Here is a 12815-nt window from a genome sequence, read left to right on the forward strand (position 1 = left end):
TGGCCAGAGGCAGTTCCCCTCACAGACACTACCACTGAATCCTGCACCAGGGCCCTAATCGCAACTTGGGTAGCACGTATCGACATCCAGCCCACATCACATCGGACAGAGGGGTCCAGTTCACATAGCCAGCTCGTTGGGGACCCAGCTGCATCACATCACAGCCTATCACCCGTAATCAAACGGCCTAGTGGAGCGCTTCCAAAGACACTTGAAATTGGCACTTATGGCCAGGCTGAAAGGTCCAAATTGGGTGGATGAGCTTCCCTGGGTCCTACTCAGGATCTGCACAGCACCCAAAGACCTGCAAGCTTCTTCAGCCAAATTAGTCTACAGAACCCCCCTGCAGTCCCTGGCAAGCTCTTACCTGCTCCATGGGGGCAAGAGGCAGACAGCTCAATGTGCCTGGCAGCCATCCCAACCTCCCAACATGGGCGAGCACCGACCTCCGTTCCCAGAGACTTAAAGAACTGTGAGTATGTCTTTGTTAGGAGGGGCACACTCCAGCCACCACTGCAGCGGCCAAACAAAGGGCTGTTTAGAGTAGCCAAAAACAATGGGTCTACATTTGTGCTGGTCATTGGGGGTAAAGAGGAGGTATTGATCGATTGAAGCCAGCACATGTGGACTTGGAAAGGCTGGTTAAAGTGCCAGCACCCAGGCGTAGATGCAGGCCACTCAAATAGAAGAAGGTGCAGGCCTTGGGTTTTGGGAGTGAGATTGCCAGTTCTGGGAGTGGGGGTTGTGTGGCAACCAATGCAGTTGGTGTACAGGAGAATTGACTCCAATTGTGCCGCATGTGCAGTCAGAGCAGCCTGTACCAAAGATGGTGCCTGGCATCTTCCCCTTTCTGCAGAGGAAAGAGCCCACAACTTCCGGTTCCCAATGGTGGGAACAGGCTGCGTCTTTAAAAAGCCTCAGCGAACCAAGTAATAAATCAGCGAGCTTTGGAACGAACCTGTCGACTGCTGGTCTCGTTATTTGCTCGGTTAGCACAAACACTACAGCATCTTTTTTATTTATTACTATTTTTTCTGTATTTGTACAGTCAATTTATTTAAATTTCTTCCTTGTTCACATTTCTCTCTTTCGTACATGTATCTTTTTCTTGAGTACAGCTTACATGGCCAATTAGAAGAAATTCTGCCTGGCCCACAGGAAAAAGAATCTCAGGGTTGTATGTGATGTTGTGTATTTACTCTGACAATAAATCTGAACTTTAAACTTTTGAACTTTGTCATCTCCCGGCTACAGGAAAAATGTTATTAGATTGGAAAGCATGCAGAAAAACAAATTTTACCAGGTTGGGTTATAAGAAGAGACTGGGATTTCTCACGCTGGAGTGTAGGAGGTGTATTAAATGTAGATTGATGGAGGTATATTATATCATGAGGGGCCTAGATAAGATGGTTTTTTTGCTTGGGTAGGGGAATATAAAATTAGAAGGCATAGATTTAAGTTGAGAAGGGAAAGTTTTAAAAGAGACCCGTTGGATATCTTTTTCATACAAAAGGAAGTCAGTGTATGGAATAAGCTGCCACAGGTGGGTACAATTGCAATCTTTAAAAAGTAATTAAATAGGTTCATGATAGAAAAGGTTTAGAGGGATACAGGCCAAATGCAGGCAAATGGGACTAGCTTAGGAGGAGATCTTGGTGGGCAGGGATGGGATGGGCCATTATTCTTCAAAACTCCATGACTCTAATTTAAAACTGTAGGATTTGGCATTCCTGTATTTTAAACATAACTCTTTGGAGCCAGCATTTGGCTCAATAGTGATTTTTTTTCTCTCTGGAGTCAAAGGCTGCCAGTTTAAATCCCATTCTGTAAGATCTGTCATTCCATTGCAGTCTGAATTACACTATCATTTGAACAAGACAATAAATAGAAGCCTTATCTGACCTCTCAGAAAGTCTGGATAGAAACTATCCTATGATCAACATTAGTGCATGAATTTTGATCTGCCAATCTCAAATGCCCTTTAAAATGGCCCAGCAAGTCGTTCAATTCCAGGGTCTCTGGGGATGGGCAACAATGCTGGCTTTGCCAGCAACACCCACATCCCAATAATGGATTGATAAAGTTTAGATTAGATGATCTTTTGCTTTATCACTTTGCTGTTTATGGGCTATGGTCGATTGTGTTTCCCTGCATTGCTGGCTATTTTAATAAATAGTTCATTGCCATGTGATGCAAGTTTTTATTCCCCTGGAAATATGAATTGCTCCCATTAAACAGCAAACATGAAACTTGGTCTGGTGAATGCAAAGCTGGAAGATTTTAGACTTAGTGAAATTATGGATTTGCAATATTGGGAATCACAAAGCAGTAATGTGTAGCGCAAAGCCGAATGTGCCATGCCTGAAGTGGTGACCCAACACTGGGAGCCCGTGGCCTACACCGAGATGAGCTACGTGCTTCGAAGTCGGCGCTCGAGTCAGCAGCACGTGGCTGCAGCGCCTGACTCCAATGGGAATAAGAGGGGCTCACTGATTGGCCATTCCCCGGGTAGCACTAAACAACCAATCCTAGGAAGCGGATCGTAATGCCAGCTGTTGGATGGGATGATGACATCAGAAAAGGGTTTCTGAGCCCTTTATAAGCAGAGCTGCCAGCACAATAAAGCAGTGTTGAATTCACTCCCATAGTGTGTGTATCTTCTTTGAGTGTAACCTCTCCAGTAGTAGCAGCCGCTACAGTGGTGACCCCTGACTGGTGCAACTGTATCGTGGATCTGAAGAATGAGCGACCAGCCTGCTATCAACACGGTCTCATTGAAGCTGCCCAGCTTTTGGACATCACGAGCATGGGTGTGGTTTGCCATATTTTCAGATATGTGGAGGAAGGTGGGATTAAAATTTCTAAATGCAAGTACACGTAGAGCAGGGACGAATTCCATCACAGAATTCTGACTACGTGACTCCAACTATCTCAGAGAGAAATGTATTGATATAGACTATTCCAAAACTCGTTTGACTACACTGTTTTAATATTCTAATGAGTTTTCCTTGTATGCTTCCAACTGAAATCAATCAAAATAAGGGGGAAAAACTCTAGACACTGAACATCTGAAAATCATCAAAGCTAGAAAGGTTTGAAAAGAGTGTGTTTTGAATTGCAGAAGAGGATGAGTGGAGAGAACATAGTGAAAGAGACTGTGGGAAACGTCAGCAGAGAAAGAAGAGCGTCATCCAAAATTCCCTGTTGGGAGAGAAATGGCAATGAATTCAATCAAGAGAGGAAACCTCAACCTCAATCTGAAATGCCAAGAATGGTTGAGGTACTCAATGGGTCAGATGGTATCTGATGAAAAAGAAACGGAATAATTGAAACGTTTTACTCTGCGAATGCTTTAGTAGCCATTTCCCCAAAGTACCATTTTACTACTGACTCATAACTTTGAATGATACATTTTTGCTTTCTTGTGAACAGGAGCAGGGAGGATATTTCACTTCAGCTCGGACACATTTCTAATTGTTCCAGTTGTACTCTTGTAGTGATAGATTCATAATGACCCCCTGTTCAAGTTCACAATTGATATTTTGATAATAGTTCATTTTTTGTTCAAGATTCAGTCAAACTTCATTCTGTTGAATCCAGCAGTGGCTTTCTGCTGGTTTGGTAGTTTTGATTCAATGAACTGGTATCTGCTAAACTGTTTCTTCTTCTGTTATCTAATAATGTGAGGGATTTGTATCAATCTCAATGAGCAATACCAGTAACAAGCGAGCTTCTGACCCGGGCAGCACTGAATCTGCACGTCGATTCTTCAGTTTGTAGGAGGTGAAAACCTCCTAACAGAATTGATATCTGTGTGATTGGGAGACTCCCTGAAATTATATTTAGAATACCAAGCTGTATTACATCTTGGGGCAGCACAGTTGGTGTATAGCGGTCAGCACAACACCTTTTACAGCGCCAGTGATTGGGACTGGGGTTTGAATCTCGTGCTGTCTGTCAGGAGTTTGTGTGGATTTTCCCCTGGGACTCCAGTTTCCTCCCATCGTTCAAAATGCACTGGGGCTGTAGGTTAATTGGGCAGTATGGACTCATGGGCTGAAATGGCCTGTGACCGTGCTGTATGTCTAAATTCAAATTTATATCTTATCAGTAATAATTTGATTGGTGTTGCACTAAAAAGTTAAGTGCATTTGGGCAATCTCTTTGCTCCACTGTCCTCATAAACTGTTAACATTTTCCATCATCTCTGATTAATTTACTGACAAAAGTAAATCAAATTATCCACAATATCACAAAGTATGCAAAAATAACAACTTCCAGAATATAACATCTTTTAAATAAGATCCAGGAACGTTGTATGAAGTTGCACAAAGGACTTTGGAATCCCTCATTGGTCCACCTGGAGAAGGCAAATACCCAATTCTCACAGAGATGATGGGCAAAGTGGGCAGAAAACTAAAAATCAATGAACGGGCCCATTTGATAACATTGTCAGAAACATTGTTGTTGTCACTTAATTCATAATGGAGAGTAACTTCTTTTATTTTTAAAATATTTGGACATACAGCACAATAATCTTTTGGCCCACAGGACCGCACCACCCAATTGACCTACAAGCCCCCAGTACGTTTTGAATGGAAGCCGGATTCCCTGGGGAAAACCCACGCGACAAGGTGAGAACATACAAACTTCTTACAGACAGCGCAAGACTCAAACTCCGATCGCAGGCGCTGTAACCAGCTGCCCTGACATGAACAATACAGCACAGTACAGCCATTCGGCCCTTGATGTTGTGCTGATCCATATATTCTTTTCAAAACAAAGTACTAAACCCTCCCTATTCCATAACCCTCTATTTTTCTTCCATCTATGGCCCATCTAAGAGTCTCTTAAATGCCCCCAATGATTCAGCCTCCACCACCATCCCTGGCAAGGCATTCCAAGCACCCTCAACTCTCTGTGTAAAAAAGAACTTACTCCTGATGTCTCCCCTAAACTTCCCTCCCTTAACTTTGTACACATGTCCTCTGATGTTTGCTAATCCTGCTCTGGGAAACAGGTACTGGCTGTCCACCTTATCTATGCCTCTCATAATCTTGTAGACATCTATCAAGTCTCCTCTCATTCTCTCCAAAGAGAAAAATCCCAGCTCTGCTAACCTTACCTCATAAGACTTGTTGTACAATCCAGGCAACATCTTGGTAAATCTCCTCTGCACCCTCTCCATGGCTTCCACATCTTTCCTAGATCTGAACACAAAATACTCTAAAATTTGTAGAGTTGCAACATGACCTTTCTACTCCTGAACTCAATCCCCCTATTAATGAAGCCCTGTATTCCATAAGCCTTCTTAACTATCCTAACAACCTGTGCGATGACCTTGAGGGATGTATGGATTTGAACCCCAAGGTCCCTCTGTTCATCCACATTCTTAAGTAATCGACCATTAACCCTGTACTCAGCCTTCTTGTTTGTCCTTCCAAAATGCAACACCCCACACTTACCCGGATTGAAATCCATCCTCCTCTTTTCTGCCCAACTCTGCAACCTGTCTATATCCTCTTGTAACCTTCGACAACCAGTTCCATTCACAACCACTCCACCCTTTGTGTCATCCATAAACTTAATGACCCCCATCTTCCACTTCTTTATCCAGGTCATTTATAAAAATCACAAAGAGCAGGGGTCCCAGAATAGATCCTTGTGGCACTCCACTAGTCATTGATGTTCAGGCAGAAAACTTTCTTTCCACTACTACTCTCTGCTTTCTACCTACAAGCCAATTTTTTTATCCACACACCCAAGGTTCCACTCATCCCATGACTCATGACTTTCGAGATGAATCTCTTGGGGACCTTGTCAAATGCCTTACTAAAATCCACATCTACCATCATACCCTCATCAATTTATTTTGTTACCTCCTCAAAAAAACTCAATTAGACAAACCTCTCTCAAATCCTGCACAAATGGTCCCTAAACTTCCTCCACGTTTCTTCTCTGCTTTCACCCTTAAACATCTGTTTCCAATTTATTCTCAATAGTTCCTGCCTCTTCCCTTCATAATTAGCCCTTTCCCCAGTTAAGCACTTCCCCATTTTGACTGTTTTTATCCTTTTGCAAAGCTATGTTGAAGCTAAGGGAGTTGTCACTTTCACCAAAATGCTTCCCCACCGAGAGGTCTGCCATCTGACCAGGTTCATACCCCAGAACCAGATCTAGCATGGCCTCCCCTCCCATCAGCCAGTCCACATACTGTGTCTGGAATCCTCTGACAAATTCTGCCGCAGTCGGTGCCAGTCAATTTTAGTGAAGTTGAAATCACCCATAATTATGACCCTGTATTTCTCACACCTTTCCAAAATCTGCCTGCTTATCTGTTCCTCAATGTCCCAAGGGCTATTTGGGGCCCTATAGACCACTCCCAGCACAGTGAAAGCTCCCTTCCTATTTATGACTTCCACCCCCCCCCCCCTGATTCAGTGGACACTCCCTCTGCAGTGTCCTCCCTTTCTATAGCTGTGATATTATCCCAGACCACTAATGCTAATCCCCACCCTCTTCTACCTCCCATCCTATTCCTTTTAAAACATCTAAACCCCGGTACCTGCGTCAGCCAATCCTGCCCTTCCTTCAGCCAAGTTTCAGTAATGGCCACAGCATCGTAGTTCCACATATTGATCTATGCTCTGTAAGTTCATCCCCTTTATTCCTAATACTCCTAGCGTTTGACCTACTGCCCTATTTTCTGCACCTCCCTGACAAACCTGTTCAAACTCTCTCCAACAGCTCTAGCAAACTTGCCAGTCAGGTCCCTTTCCAGTTCAGGTGCAGCCCATCCTTTTGTACAGGTTAGACCTTCCCCAGATGAGATCCCGAAGAGATCGCGATGATCCACAAATCTGAACCCCTGCCCCCTGCACCAACTCTTCAGCCATGCACTCATCTGCCACAACTTCCTATTCCTACCCTCTCTGGCACATGGCACAGATAGCAATCCTGACATTACCACCCTTGAGATCCTCCCCATATTCCCTCTTCAGGAACTCATCCCTACTCCTGTCTACATTACTGGTCCCCACATGGACCACGACATCTGGCTGTTCGCCCTCCCCCTCCAGAATGCTATGAAGTTGATTAGAGATAGCCCTAACCCTGGCACCTAGGAGGCAACATAACATCCAGGAGCCTCAATCTCATTCACCAAACCTCCTATCTGCTCTCCTAACCAATGTGTCCCCAATCACCATTGGTCTCTCTCACCCCCCCCCCCCCCAACCCTCCTGCGCTTCTGTGCTGGAGATGTGACTATCTCGACTTGCCCCTGATAGATCATTTCCCCCTCCCCCCCCCCACTACAGTATCTAAAACAGTATACTTATTGTTGAGGAGAACAGCCACAGAGGTGCTCTGCACTGTCTGCCCCTTCCCCTTCCCTCTCTTAACAGACGCCCATTTACTCATCTCCTGGTTTTTAGGGGACACTGCCTCCCTGAAACTCCTGTCTATCACTACCTTTGCCTCCTTTAAGATCAGAAGTTCATCCAGCTTCAGTTCCCTAACTCAGTTTGTCAGCAGCTGCAGCCGGATGCACCTTTTGCAGCAGGTGTTGTCATTAGGGACAAATGTGCTGTCCCTGTCTTCTCACATCCTACAATCAGAGCATTGGACGGCCCAAACTACTGTCTCCATTACCTACTCCTTCATTAATTAAATTAATTAAAGAACTTTACGGGCCTTACCTCACTGGGAGTAAGCTCGTTCTTAGCCTTTGTTCACCAAAGCCTCTCAAGTCAAAGCCTCAGAGCTCCACCCCTACACTGTTCCACCCTTACACTGGCTACTCCTCTTACTGCCAATTATCTCAATTACTCACTCCCACAAGTCAACTGCTTAGCTGCTCACTTCTCTCTCCCCCATCTGTCTCTCCTCAACGCTCCCACAATTCAAGTGGCCCTGGGCCCTGCATCAAACCCTTTGTAAAGCTCTTACATGGACTCACCTCTCTCTCCCCCATCTGTCGCTCCTCCTCTCTCCTTGATGCTCCCACAATTCAAAAATTGAATTTGTTCTGATTTTTATGGATGATCCAAACCTGGGCAACTCTCTACTTTGCTGTATAGATGTCGGGATTTATTAGAAGGCTGCTGAAAGGCATTGGCAAGATACATGGCCATAGAGCATTACAGCACAGTACAGGCCCTGCAGCCCTTGATCTTGTGCTGACCAATGAAATTCTACTCCACATCAATTAATTTTCCCTCCTTCATGCCCATAGCCCTCTATTTTCCTTGCATCTCTTTGAAATAACCTTTTGTAACAGCTTCAACCACCACCCTCCTTCCACTCTCCTTAAACCACTGCGCTCTGGTATTTGCTGTTACTCCAAGAAAAGGTGCTGGCTGTCCACCCTATTTAAGCCCCTAATAAATCTATGAAATCTTTATTTCCACCTCACATCCTTTGTTACTTCAAAGAGAAAAGTCCTACCACTCAGTCTTGCTTCCTATGACATGTTTTCCAATCCATCCAACACCTTGGTAAATCTCCTCTGTACCCTCTTGAAAGCATCTACACCCTTCCTGCATTGAGGTGACCAGAACTGAATGCAATACTCCAAGTGTGGTCTAACTGGTGTTTTACAGAGATGCAACATTACCTCACAGCTCTTGAACTCAAGCCCCTGACTATTGAAGGCGAACACCACATGCCTTTTTAACCACCCTACAAACTTGCGCACCAACCTTGATCCCAAGATTTCTCTATTCCTCCACACTCTAAAGCATCCTGCTTTACATACTCCACTTCAAACGTGCACCACCCTACATCTGGCATCTGCCACTTGAATTCCATCCACCACTTCTCTCCCCAACTCCATCCTGTTTTAACCTACCACAACTTTCTACACTATCCACAATATGTCCAATCTTTGTATCATCTGTGGCCAGTTCCTAAGAAGAGCTTTCAGTAAGATTTTGTACAGACTTATAAGCTTAGATGAATCAAGTGACTTCTAACCATTTCCTAATTCATGGCCAGAATTAACACGTACCTAAGCAAGATCTGGACCCACTGCAATTCATCTTTTGTCATAATCACTCCACAGCAGATGCAATATCATTCACTCTCCACTCAGCTCTGGATCATCTAGAAAACAGCAACTCGTACATGCGGCTGCTCTTCATCGACTACAGCTCAGCCTTCAATACCATTATTCCCACAGTGCTGGTCAAGAATCTACAAACTCTGGGCCTCTGTACCCCACTCTGCAACTGGATCCTTGACTTTCTCATCAGAGGTCCACAATCAGTATGAATTGGAAACAGCGTCTCCTCCTCACTGATCATCAACACAGGGTCACCCTAAGGATGCGCGCTTAGCCCTCTGCTCTACTCATTATACACCCATGTCTGTGTGTCCAGGCACAATTCCAATGCCATCTACAAGTGTGCCAATGATACCACAGTTGTTGGCAGAATCACAAATGGCTGCACCATTTCATCAGATGCAAGGATCGACAATGAGATAGACAACAGACTCGCCAAGGCAAATAGCGCCTTTGGAAGACTACACAAAAGAGTCTGGAAAAACAACCAACTGAAAAACCTCACAAAGATAAGCGTATACAGAGCCGTTGTCATACCCACACTCCTGTTCGGCTCCGAATCATGGGTCCTCTACCGGCATCACCTACGGCTCCTAGAACGCTTCCACCACCGTTGTCTCCGCTCCATCCTCAACATTCATTGGAGTGCTTTCATCCCTAACGTCGAAGTACTCGAGATGGCAGAGGCCGACAGCATCGAATCCACGCTGCTGAAGATCCAACTGTGCTGGGTAGGTCACGTCTCCAGAATGGAGGACCATCGCCTTCCCAAGATCGTGTTATATAGCGAGCTCTCCACTGGCCACCGTGACAGAGGTGCACCAAAGAAGAGGTACAAGGACTGCCTAAAGAAATCTCTTGGTGCCTGCTACATTGACCACCACCAGTGGGCTGATAGCGCCTCAAACCGTGCATCTTGGCGCCTCACAGTTTGGCGGGCAGCAACCTCCTTTGAAGAAGACCACAGAGCCCACCTCACTGACAAAAGGCAAAGGAGGAAAAACCCAACACCCAACCCCAACCAACCAATTTTCCCCTGCAACCGCTGCAACCGTGTCTGCCTGTCCCGCATCAGACTTGTCAGCCACAAACGAGCCTGCAGCTGACATGGACATTTACCCCCCTCCATAAATCTTCGTCCGCGAAGCCAAGCCAAAGAAGAAGAAAAAGAAGAATAAAGAGGCATACAGTAGGAAGATGATCAGCTCATTGAATGACACAACAACAACCTTGCGCTCAACATCAGCAAAACCAAGGAGATGATTGAGGACTTCAGAAGGAAGTCAGGAACAAGACCCAGACCTCAAGGGATCAGTAGTGGAGAGGATAAAAACTTCAAATTCCTGGGTGTCAACATCTTTGAGGATCTGTCCTGGAGCCTCCATGTTGATACAATCACAAAGAAGGCTCCTCAGTGGCTATACTTTGTGAGGTTTCTGGGGCTATTCGGTATGTTACTGAAGACTTGTAAGCTTCTTCAGGTGTACTTTGGAGAACATTCTGCCTGGCTGCATCACTGTCTGGTTTGGAGGCACCAACTCTCAGGACAAGAATAAACTCCAGAGGGTTATTAACTTGGCCTGCAATACCACAGGCACTAGACTTCACTCCATTGAGGCAGTATCTTAAAAAGTAGCCTCTATCCTCAAAGACCCCCACCACCGAGGCCACACCCTCTTCACTCTGCTACCATCGGGGAAAGGTACAGGAGCCTAAAGGTGAGCACTCAGCGGCACTGCCATCAGATTCCTGAATAATCAATGAACCAAAGACACTGCCTTACTTTTCTTGAACTATAATTTTATATTGTAATGTTGTAAGATGGTTTATAATATGAATGATTTGTTCATGACAATAAATTCTGATTCTAATACCACTTAGAATTAATAAAAAGGCTGAAAATGGACTTCTGCAATGAATTAAATCTTAGGGGCTGTGATAGATTTTGCAGTTTATATTCCTCTATCTTTGAGATTTAGGATATTCATGAGGCTGCCTCTTCCTGTGTATTAACAGTCTGTCATGCATGTGTTGATATGGAAAGAATACAGAGTTTGGATCTGATTTATGGGTTATCGAGCCATTTTTAAGTGGAGTGGAAAGCACCAAATTCCTTGGAGTTCACTTAACCAGTGATCTATCATGGACACTTAACATCTCCTCACTTGTCAGGAAGGCGCAACAGCGACTGGACTTTCTGAGAAGACAAGTGGGCAAGACTACCGGCAAAAATTATGTCACCTTTCTATAGGAGCTCTGTCGAGGGTATCCTGGCCGCTGCATCATAGTGTAGTACAGTTGCTGTAGAATATTGAATTGGAGATCAATCCACAGGAGCATCAGAGTGGCAGAAAGGATGACTGGAATCTCCCTCCCTCACCCCCAATCCCTACCTCCGTCAACATGATCTATCAGGATCATTGACTGAAGAGGGAGCGCAAAATCATTGAGGACCCCTTCCACCCTGCACACAGCATCTTTCAGCTGCTCCCATCAGGTAAGAGATGTAGGAGTATCAGAGCCAGCACCCACCAGGCTGAGGAACAGCTTCTTCCCACAGGCAGTGAGAACGCTGAACAACCGAAGGAACGGCTCACACCAACCATAAGGCAATATTTGTTTATTTGTGTATATGAATACTGTTCTGCATATGTATTGTTTGTCTGTATGTGTTTTGTCTGGTTTTATGTTTGCATGTTTTGAACCGAGGACCGGAGAACGCTGTTTCATCGGGTTGTACTGGTACAATCAGATGACAATAAACTTGCCTTGACAGCCTCATTACATACATGTGATTAAAAACAATCGCTCTCATTGAACCAGATCCCTACGACATTAGACATACACATACAGACATACATCACAGTAATGGGCTCACAGTGGGTGGAAACCGGATCATCCAGAGGAAACCCATGCAGACACAGGTAGAACAAACTAACTCCTGATGGACAGCGCGGGATTCAAACCCTAGTCCCAATGGCTGGCGTTGTAACTGTTTGGCACTAACTGCTACACTAAACCTGCCACCCCCAATAGCAGTGACAGTGTTTTGGAAATCCCTGGCTTCGAGGTTACAAACTGATGGTACTGGTGGTTTGGATGCATAATCTTATGGAGGACTTTGACCTCATATGGTGCATTTGTTACAGGACAAATTGTTATGAGGACAACAATTTTCCCAAGGCAAGTTGTAATTTCTTTCTGTTTGGCACTGGCTAATACTACTATTGTGGACCTCACCACCAACTCTGTTCTCTGACCACTATTTTCATCCATTAGCATGGCTCCTGGGGAATGAACCTGGTCAGGTGGTGGGCCTCTTGGTGGGGGAGCATTTTGGTGAGAGTGACCACAATTCCCTGACCTTTAGCATAGCCATGGATCAAGATAAAAATAGGCAAAATGGGAAAGTGCTTCATTGGGGAAGTGCTAATTATGTTGGGATGAGGCAGGAATTAGGGAGAGTAAATTAGAAACAGATGTCTAAGGAAGAAAGTACAAAACAAATGTGGAGAATCCTGGGAATTATAGACCAATGAGTCTTACGTCAGTGGTGTGCAAACTAGTGGAGAGGATTCTTTTTTTCCATATCAATCAAAATATGTACAAATGCTTCTCATTAAATTTACACAGTGGTCTTTTCTCCCCTTTTTTTTCCTTTTCCCTCCCTCCCCTCTACCCACCTCCCCTCCAAAACCCATAAATATTCAACATTTACAATACAATAAAACCATAAAACAATATCTTCACA

This window comes from Narcine bancroftii, chromosome 9 (assembly GCF_036971445.1).
Source record: "Narcine bancroftii isolate sNarBan1 chromosome 9, sNarBan1.hap1, whole genome shotgun sequence".
In the NCBI taxonomy this organism is placed as follows: Eukaryota; Metazoa; Chordata; class Chondrichthyes; order Torpediniformes; family Narcinidae; genus Narcine; species Narcine bancroftii.